The sequence below is a fragment of the Macrobrachium nipponense genome, chromosome 35 (genome assembly GCF_015104395.2).
Source record: "Macrobrachium nipponense isolate FS-2020 chromosome 35, ASM1510439v2, whole genome shotgun sequence".
NCBI classification, from domain to species: domain Eukaryota; kingdom Metazoa; phylum Arthropoda; class Malacostraca; order Decapoda; family Palaemonidae; genus Macrobrachium; species Macrobrachium nipponense.
The window spans coordinates 44,073,756-44,084,633 of NC_061096.1; the positions used below are offsets into that span (position 1 = coordinate 44,073,756).

The 10,878-nt window shown below is 42.7% G+C and overlaps 1 long non-coding RNA gene across 1 annotated transcript; it reads right to left on the minus strand.

Moving 5' to 3' along the window:
• Positions 1–6,512: 6,512 nt before the first annotated feature.
• LOC135208717 (uncharacterized) lies at positions 6,513–8,699 on the minus strand. The gene is made up of 3 exons (XR_010313208.1): positions 8,573–8,699; positions 8,083–8,165; positions 6,513–6,641 (listed from the first exon to the last, which is right to left on the minus strand). It is a non-coding gene; the product is annotated as an uncharacterized LOC135208717 (long non-coding RNA).
• Positions 8,700–10,878: the final 2,179 nt, after the last annotated feature.

The window sequence follows — 10,878 nt, forward strand, 5'->3', positions numbered from 1 at the left end:
CCTAAAGCGAAGCACTCGTCATACTTAATACTGACGTCTTTTTAGGTAGTGGTTGGCGAATACTGAATTACATCTCCAGAATGTAGTTTTCATCAGATTCTGAAGAGACATATTCCTTATTAAAGGCCAAGGAAGTGGCAATTGCTCTCACTTCATGAGCCTTGACTTTTGTTAGGAGCTTGAAATGTTCGTTTTCATTACAAGATCTATGTGCTTCTTTCACAAGACTTCTAATGAAGAAAGACAGCGCATTTTTCGACAATGGTCTGCTGGGGTCCTTTACAGAGCACCATAGTCTGTCCTCAATGCCCTTAAGGGTTTTCTTCTTCTGAAGGTAGTATTTTAAAACTCCTAACAGGGTGCAAAGAGTTCTTTCAGGTTCTTCCCCTACTAGGGCAGATAAACCACGAAACTCAAAGTTCCTTGGCCAAGGATTTGAGGGGTTTCTCATTCTTGCTAAAAACGAAGGAAGGAAGGAACAAACCACGGAAATATCCAAATTTGAAACCTACCCTTCCTTCTAGGGCATATGACTCTCACATAAACCCTTTTAGCGGATGCTAAAGCCATGAGAAAGAGAGCTTCCTCGTAAGATCTTTGAAGGAGGCTAAATGTGGTGGTTCAAACCTAAGAGGCCTCAGGAAACGAAGAAACCACGTCCAGATACCAACTTGGAACTTCGTTCGAAGTTTCTTGGAAGTTTCAAAAGATCTTAATAGATCATGAAGATCGTTTGTTATTCGAAAGATCTAAATTCCTAGTCTGAACACAGCAGCATGCTTCGGTATCCTTTGATAGTAGATACTGCCAAACCGCATTTTTCTCTGAGGAAAAACTAGGAAATCTGCTATCTGAGTCACAGAGGTACTGGAAGAGGAAAACTTCTGGTTCCTGCACCACCGGCGAAAGACGTCCCACTTCGACTGGTAGACTTTAAGGGTCGAAGGTCTTCTAGCTGTTTTTTTCTTCTTTTTTTTTTCAGGCGATAGCCTTAGCTAGCTTTTGTTTCGAAAACCCCTTGCGCTCTGACAAGACTTTGACAGTCGAAAACCAGTCAGATTGAGAGCGGGGAGGTTTCTGTGATACCTGTCGAAGTGGGGTTGTTGAGCAAATCTTGTCTTTGTGGAAGTGCTCTTGGAAAGTCCACCAACCATTCCAGTACCTCTGTGAACCAATCTTGGGCGGGCCAGAACGGAGCTACTAGCGTCATTCTTGTCATCTCCGAGATAGCAAATTTCTTGAGGGTTTGTCCCAGTACTTTGAATGGGGGAAAGGCGTAGACGTCTAGACCTGTCCAATCTAGGAGAAACGCATCCACTGATACTGCTCCTCCTGGGTCTGAGATCGGGGAGCAGTAAAGTTCGATTCTTGCATTCCTTGCTGTTGCAAAGAGATCGATGTGAGGTCTGCCCCATCTTCTCCACAGGTCTTGGCATACCTCTGAGTGGAGGGTCCCACTCGGAAGGCAGGAGTTGATTCTTCCTGCTCAGGAGATCGGCCCTGACGTTCCTTTCTCCCTGTACGAATCTGGTGAGAAGACTGATCTTCCTTGTTTGAGACCACAGCAGAAGATCCCTTGCTGTTTCGTACAGGGAGAAGGAGTGCGTCCCCCCCTGTTTTTTGATGTACGCCAAGGCTGTTGTGTTGTCCGAATTGACCTGCACTCTGCATTTCGGACGTGGGGCTCGAAGGCTTTCAATGCCATCCAGACTGCCATCAACTCTTTCTTGTTGATGTGCCAGGACACACTGATCCCCCTTCCAGGTGCCTGACACTTCTCGTCCCGAGCGTCGCTCCCCAACCTGCTTCCGATGCGTCGGAAAACAACACATGGCTGGGGTTCGGCATGTAAAGACATTCCTTCCTTCCACAAAACGAAGTGGGTTCACCACCGAAGGTCTCTCTTGATTTCCCTTGAGATCTTGAAGGAGAACTCCAGATCTAGGGAGAGACGCCTCCAGTTCTGGTATAGGAAGAACTGTAGAGGCCTGAGATGCAACCTTCCTAGAGAAACGAATTGCTCCAATGAGGAGAGTGTCCCCAGCAGATCATCCACTCCCTCGCTGTGCATGCATCTTTCTCTAGGAAGGTCGTTATTTTCTCGTAGCAACGAGCTATCCTCTCTGGCGACGGAAAAGCCCGAAAAGCCAGAGAAGTTATCCGAATCCCCAGATAGATCCGCTCTTGACTGGGGATTATTGAGACTTCTGGAAGTTCACCAGAAGTCCCAGAGAACTTGCCAATGTAAGGGTCTTTTGAAGGTCCTCCAGACATCTTTCTTGAGACTCTGCTCTGATTAGCCAGTCGTCGAGATAAAAGCGACAAGCCCTCCATCCCTCCAAATGTGCCACTGCGCCAACGTTTTTCATTAACCCCGTGAAAACTTGGGGTGCAGTCGATAGCCGAAGCACAAGGCCTTGAATTGGAAGATGTTTCCTCCCATCATGAATCGTAGATACTTCCGTGAAGAAGGATGGATCGGCACATGAAAGTAAGCGTCCTGAAGGTCTAGAGGCACCATCCAGTCCCCTGGACGAAGAGCCGCTAACACTGAGGAAGTTGTCTCCATGGCGAACTTCCTCTTTTCCACAAAGACGTTCAGGGCGCTTACATCCAAAACCGGTCTCCATCCTCCTGAGTTCTTTCGGAACTAGGAATAGTCTGTTGTAAAAGCCCGCAGAGCGGGGATCTTTCACTAGTTCTATAGCCTCCTTCTCTAGCATGAGATCTACTGCTAGAGAAAGGGCTTGATTCATGATGGGGTCCTTGTACTTGGCCACCAACTCCCTCGGAGTTGTCGTCAATGGTGGTCTTGACGAGAAGGGAATGAGGTATCCTTTGCTGACAAATCGATAGGGACCAATTGTCTGCCCCTTTGTGGGCCCAGACGTCGGCAAATTTCAGTAGTCTGGCACCCACTGATGTCTGGAGTCCTTGATCGCTATTTCTTCCTCTGACTGACCTAGAGAAGGTTTTACCTCTCTTAAAAGGTCTAGTTCCTCTGGTTTGAAGAACCTCTGACAGCGGGTCCTCCGTCGAACAAAAGGGCCTCCCTGCCTCAGAGGAGTCTCTTTCTTGGCCTTGGGTTGGAAGACAGAGCGAGGTTTCCTGGCCGCCTGGGCTAACATGTCCTGAGTAGCCTTAGCTGAAAGGGCACTCGAGACATCTTGAATAATTTTCTTGGGGAACAGAAGAGGAGAGAGTTGAGCATACATAAGCGAGGCGCCCTTTGTGCATGTGAAACTGCCTTAGTGAGAAACGAACAGTAGACAGACCGCTTCTTAATAACTCCAGCTCCAAACAGTGAGGAGACTTCACTCGATCCGTCTCTCACTGCTTTGTCCATGCAAGTGTGGACGCAGTTAAGATCTTCAGGAGACAGAGAATCAGGGGTCTGGGTCTTATTAGCCAGAACTCCTAAAGACCAATCAAGGAAGTTGAAAGCTTCCAGGACTCGGAACATTCCCTTCCAGTAGGTGGTCAAGTTCTTCATCCCCCACGTAGTCTTGGCGACAAGAGGGGCGGAAACGACGAGCAGAATCCACCAATGAAGAGAAGTCCGAGTCCGCAGACGAAGGGAGAGCGAGGCCTAAAGGTTCGCACGATTCGTACCAGAATCCCAATCTGCCAGTCAGTTTAGACGGAGGGAAAGAAAAACCATCTTCCCTTTCTCTTCCTTAGAAAGGAGCCATTCCCCAAAACCTCTAAGCGACTCTTCATGGAAACAGTAGGTCATCCTTACACAAGACGAAACCTTCGACGTCTTCGAAGTGGAGAATAACGAAAGAGGAGAAGGAGGAGCCACAGGAGAAAGATATCCACGAACTCTTGCAGGAGCAAATCTGTCAGCCTCTTATAGGAGGAAACAGAGGAGTCTATTGGTCCTTCTTCTTCTGAGGGATCCTGTTCTTCCTGAGCTGAAGAACCCTCATGATCCTTAGAGGTGCGACTATTCTTAAAAGAGTCTCTAGAGGAAGTAAGACGTATACGTCTTGGAGACAAAGCTTCAGCAACATGTCTACTTGCAACATCCTTCTTGTCTGGAGGAGAGCGTTTCCCAGATTCTTGGAGCCTAACAGGAGTAAGGCGGCTGTCAGGAGCAGAGCGCCTGTTTGAAGAAGAACTTCTATCAGGCTCTTGGCGCCTATCCAAAGGAGAGCGGCTACCAGGCGAACAGCGCCTGCCATACGAGAAGCGGCTATCAGGCTCTTGGCGCCTGAACCGAGGTGAGAGGATCTCTGGCGACGAGCGCCTACTAGGTGAGCGCCTACAAGGGGAGAAGCGCCTGCTAGAATCTCGGCGCCTGACTCGAGGAGAGTGAAAGTCAGGAGAAGAGCGCCTGCCAGGAGAAACGCGCCTAACAAGCTCTTGACGCCTGTCCAGCGAAGAGCGCCTATCCGATTTAGGGCGCTTGTCAACAGGAGAGTGGAGGCGAGACGAGGAGCGGCTACGAGGCGAGTAGCGCCTACTAGGCTCTTGGCGCCTGTCAAGGGGAGCGATCCTGTCTCAAGAAGAGCGTCTGTAGGGTGAAGATCTCCTACGAGCAGTTTGCTCCTTGTCCGCGAAGGATAAACCTGTCTGTCATGGGGCGAATGGCGCTTGGGCGCAGATGGGATCTTGTCCGAAGCAGAAAGTCTGCCTGCGAGAATCCGAACGCACAGGTGAGCGCGCCGCTTCCGTCGAATAGCGAGAGTCAGGAGAGGGGAGCCTGGACTTCTTTACAGGAAGCGAGACGTCCTTCCTACGACGAGACGACACGCTAAGAGAGCCAGCCAGAGCCGAAATCTGCGCCTGAAGGTTAGCCAACACCCTTGCAGGAGAATTCACAAGCTCTTGAACAGGTGACGAGGCTCGATCTCTGCTCGGGGAACGATACTCCTGAGATCTCTTACGTTTCTTCGCTTCCACCTCAGGCTCTTCCGAAAAAACTGCAGGGCTGGATGGACGGGCGCAGGGAGCGTTCCAGGCTCTCTTCGAAGGGCGCGAGGCTTCCGAAGAGCTCCATCCTCGTTTAGGAGAAGGCGAAGGCGAAGACGAGAAGCATTGGTGCAATATTTCTCTCTTGGAGCGATCCAAGGTAGCCTGGGAACGATCAACAGGAGCTACCGAGGGGACGCCTGACCGGTGGGGATGCTCCCTAACCTTCCTGCGGCTTTCGACTTTCCTCCTCCACTGGGACTGGGAGTCTGGACGGAGGTCACTAGGCCTGGAAGCATTAGGGAGCCGATCAGACGCACCCTCCACTGCACTGGGTTCACTGCACAAGTCACTATTGGAATCACTCTTACCTTCTAATTGTTTTGATTTTCCTCTCCATACTGCGAATGGTGGCTTTCATGGAGGCCACTTCCGAAGGCGCATCTTCGGCTTCGGTGCAGGGAGCAGGAGCTGAAACTGACAAAGGAGCTACTTCTAAATTAGGATTATCTATATCCAACTCGCTAATACGAGATCTACTACTGCTCCTAGAAGAAGCTTTCCTAACTTTATCCTTTTCAAGCTTCCTCAAGTAGGAAGACAAAGACTTCCATTCATCCTCATTCAGCTTTTCACATTCATTACAAGGATTATTAAATGTGCATTCATTCCCTCTACACTTCAAACATACCGTGTGAGGGTCTACCGCAGCTTTCGGTAGCCTCACCTTACACTCAGTCTAACAACAAACTCTAAACATAGCAGTTTCTTTAGTATCAACATCAGACATCATGAATCCAAGAAAAATCCAAAGAAAAGTCAAATAACTGTCCACAAATCGCGAATGCCAGGCCAAAAGATCGGGTACTTCACCAAAAGTCCGTAGAAACAATCCAGGGCGAAAACGAGAAAAGAATCCAACTGTCAAAGAGGTACCGGACAACAGGTGTGGTCAACACCGATGACAGAAAAAATCTGGCAAGAAAGGTATGTTGGTTCTTACACCCGCTTCCCAGCGGCGGGTAAGGTAGATCACCTGACCTACCTGTCGCGTTAGCCGCGAGTTTTGAATCTTTCGTTGACGTCAGAGACGTAAGCTAAGTATATGTCTGACAGGAAAGTTCATGTACAAAACTAAAAAATCTCCTTCATGAAGCTGAAGTTTCAAAAACTTAGGATTAAGGCAAAAAACATTTCGGGTAAGAAAAATCTATCCTGTTTTCTTCATTATCAGCCACCCAATATCAAAATAAATATTTTATGCTTATCTTTTATAAACAGATGATGTCACTGAAAATCACTGAAATCTCAAGGGATGAAATCTGAAGGACATCAGAATCTCAGAGTTAAATAATAATACTGAATGAATGACCTCAATTCTAAAATGGCCTACAATGAGTGGTGTCTGGAATCAGAGAACTTGTCATTAATAAAACAAAAGGGTGTATATTTGTGAACACAACATACATCATGTACCTCAGCAAAAGAGCGTTTAAAGTTAATTGCATATCGTCATACCTCTACACTGATTGTTGTGTTTATAAGCAACCTACTCATTTAGCTATGTGCAAGCACTTTCAAAACAACATTAGTGTACCTTCATCAAGATGCTTCTCTATGGAGGTAGGGAGCTTTGATGAGGGTTCTAGTTCAGGAGGATGCTGGTAACAAGCCAATGACTCAAGGCCACCAGTCTGTCTAGCCTTGACAGCATCCCCAATCACCTGTCAAGTTAATTTGCTAATTGATTAGTCAGCGGCCAACACCTAAGCACATGCAAGTTACTAAACTCGTGTGCAGCATGAATAGTCTATTTCTATTATAATGTCTATGTTAAAAGCAATCTACAGCACATATAAAAAATGAAATCCTGCAAAAATGTTACATAAATTTATTTTCCATTTTAAGAAGTTTACCGTACTGTGATTTTGTAACAAAAGTACATACATAACAGTTGATCCAATTTTTAAAACTCAATCTATATTTCCACAATCAAAGTTCCTTTATCTGCTATTATGCAACATAGTGATCATCTTGTTTCAATTAAGACAAAAAACCATACTAGAGTCAACTATCTTATGCAGATTTTTCATATAAATACTGATACACTTCATGATTCTTTTTCTTTATGCTTCTAACATCTTAAAATGTGGAAGTACTTTTTATATTAAAGATGTCTAAAATATTTATTCATAAACTTGGTATAATCTCTCTTAATTTTTGACCTCACAAATGAGTCAAATTCTTGAATCTCAAATGGTTAGTCTGCAGAAAAACTGTTCTTGAAGGATGAGTAAAAAGGGAAGCAAAAGAGCACTCAAGTAAGTTGGACAGCCATGGGAAAATAGGGAAGATGAAAAATGAAGACCTGATTGTAGCGTAACTCAGCGATGCTGTGTTTTTTCTAAAGAGCAGTGAAAATGCACATTGCTACAATTATGTTACCTTCATTTTTCCAGTTTGTTTTAAATTTGCTGATATAATAACACTTCAACTTGTCAGACTAATTTACTTAACTACATTATTATGGTTATTTTGCCAGGGTACTTCTCCAGACACAATGGATTTTTTGTTTATTTTTTATAAATCTTGAGCTTTATGTTACATACTGATTAAATTTAGTTGGGGCAGATACCCTGTGGGGCTACTACTAGGTATGGGGACTTTGAAAATGTTCATGGGTAAGTTTTATGTGTTTTCTTTTTTTTACCAGACTTTGTTACTTGTAAGGTCAGACTCCTGAGGCATCAGATAAGTTAAGGGGCTACTGATAACTGATTTTAACCATTGTAAGACTGGGAAGATCAAAAGCTGCCTTCTCCCAGCAGATATTTTCAAACCTCCAAAACATGATAAAAGGCATTTTCTTAACATACTGTTGTTTGTCAGAAAGAATGAAAAGATATAAATTCTTGTAATATTCAGTGTTTAAAACTTGAATCACAGTTACAAATAGTCTCAAAGAGGACAACTCTATTCCCTTATGCAAAATGTTTCTGAAACCAAAATGGGTCCTCTCGAGCTTTTCAGCGTCTTTAACTTTACCCTGCTCTGTTTTTCATTTCTTACAAACAAATATTTCTGGCGAGTGTTGTGAGAAACTATGAATGTTCGTCATAGTCTCAATAAATTCATTTATATTCAAACTAATAATAAATAGGTTACCTCTAAAATTTTACGTCGAAACTGCTGAATTTCTGTGTCCTTTACGTCATCTAGATCATGGACACAACGACCAATCGCCAAACCTGTAATATTATTAATGACATTAGTATGAACAGACACTAAGCGAATCATTATGACTAAGAACCAATGTTTACCAGAAATGACTATGCAAAGCTATCTACCAAACTGCTATTAAGGCATAATAACCAATATTCTTTTACAAAAATTAATCTCGCCACAAAATAAATCCACTTTTAGTATGCCAAAACTGCAGCTTGGTCTACCAATACCCAGTGGAAATAATAATAAGGCTAATTTTCTTTATTATGAAAGTTAATTCAAATGGCAGTTAACTATAGCAATGTGAGAAGAAAAGCCTTTATGACAATATTATAGACTACTGAGTCTACTAATGTGAAAATAGTAACAGTAGCATCAGTATTAGATGCTGTTTTTTTACCTATAAGAAATAAAACAAAAGTATACATACTAATTTCATAGTTGAGTACTTTTTCTTCCTTGCTCCCACGTGGTTCTACTACTTTGAGGATGGGTGAGAAGAGTCTAAGGTCACAAAGACGGCGACTCTCATCCAAAATTCCTTCCTGCTCATCATCCTTGTGTTACCCCAATCCAAAACCAAAACATAATCTTCTGGTACACCCAACACCCGGTATAAGGGGTACTTCTTTGCCTCCTGCCAGATTTCATCTAAAGATACCAAACGAGGTTACTAATATAATAATCACTTCAAGCGCAAACAGGATTTGGGGACAAGGTTTCATTCTATGAAAAGTAGTTTCTTTGCAAGAAAAAAAGCAAGCAACTGTTGCTACCACATACCATAATGCATCAACTGTTAAACCAACAATGATCTCTGTGTGAGATAAACTTCCGCCGTACATAGTTATTTTCTTCCCAACCATACTAGTGTTTAAACTTCCTTACCATTTTTCATTTTCATTCATAAATATGGTACTATACTAAAAGTAATAATAATATTAACATTTCTTTTCCTGCAGCCCAAGTTTAAGTGAACATTGAGGTCAAATACTAAGTGCAGCCTATTAAATTAGTAAAAGCCCTTCATGGTCTTGGAAAACACTGAAATTTCCACACAAAAGAAGACCTGAATTAAGCTTACAAGTACTAGTAAAATACTTACGTTTAAGCTTTTAAGTGTAATTTCTTGTGACAGGTGATTGCTAGTATTATGCTGTTTGGCAGGAGGCAGTCAAGAATGACACATGTTGACATTGGCAATAACACCCCCAAAATTCATGGCAGGAAGGAGCCATGATCTCTCCATAAGTATGGTAATTCTTGATGTTTCATTTTTACCTCTTCATGACATCTGAAAATGAATGCACATTAAATTGTATAAAACATCTAAATACAAAGTAAAAACATACCAAATTTTACAGTAACTTTCCTAGGTATACAAATTGTAACTTCTATGAAATAACACTGCACCCAGACCCCATTTTGCATGTAAACTGGGGTAAAACTTTAGAGTTCTACAGTTGCCTGGTTTCTGCCAGTTGCCAACCTGAAAATTTACTGCCTTTTATTTATGATTTTCTTTGTTTATGGTCTATACTCTATACTACTGTCCTATGTTTGTATTTTTACAGTTTTTACATTCATCCCCATGGGGCTGGTACTAAACACTACATCTATTTTGTGCATAAACCAAGGTAAGTGTAGAATTCTTCACTTTTCCCCAAGTTTTTTTTTTTTTATTGTGGTAATGAAAATGAAATGGATAACGTTTAGTTATAAAAATAATGATGTAAATACATAAACAGCTCCACACTAGGTATGTATTACCTTGGAAATTGACTTTTTTATGGTATTTTGGTTGCTTACCAAGAATTTACCGCTATCATGCATGCACAGTGTTATAGGGATGCTTTTGGTAAAAAGTAGAGTTTCCTTCACCGTGAGCCCTGGCTAAGTAACACGGCCTGCTAGGGTAGGTTAAGTTAAGGTACGTACTTTAGGTTAGTATAGTTCCTTTTATAGTTAATTGGTTTCCTTAGCCAATCCCTTTTTGAACATATGGCTCCTTAATGACTTGAATATGTGCGGAACCATTTAATAACAACATGGCAGTCTGGTCTCTCTCAACTTCCCCCAACCAAAACCACGCATTCCAAACGGGTCCCCCTTACTGTAGGATAGAGTTCTAAGGTAAATTACAGTCGACCGACAAAAAATAGTAGGAGTAAATTTCCAAGGAAATAGTACCTGACGCAGCCCTAGGTATTAGTACTTAGATTTACCCTAGCCCCTTGTGGATGAATGTAAAAATGTAACAAAAAAAATCATACCTTAATACATAGGTAGGTATCATAAACATAAACAAAAGACAGATCTAAATTAATCTACTTTAGCTCATCCTGCCACTCAATAATTGGGGGAAATACCGCAGTGGATCCATCGTCATCACGTAGATCAGCCTTATTCACTTGATATTGAATTGGTGAAACAAGAATACAATTGCGTACATCTTTAAGCATACCATTCAAAAGATTGAAGTTTTGTCAACATAATGTGATATATGAAAGCCCCATTCGAACTAAAATAAGCATGTGAGGTCTTCGTAAAATATGTTTTCAAAGCAGTTTTGAAATCCAATATGGCGGCAACCGCCCGAGGTGCCGTTCGTAAGCGCAGCGGATACAACATCTTTCCCAGGACTCATTTCAACAATGTAAGCGTATATATGTAACGTTTATTGATCATACTCAAGATTGCAGTTGTAATCAGCACAATAAAACAACATTTTGTTGC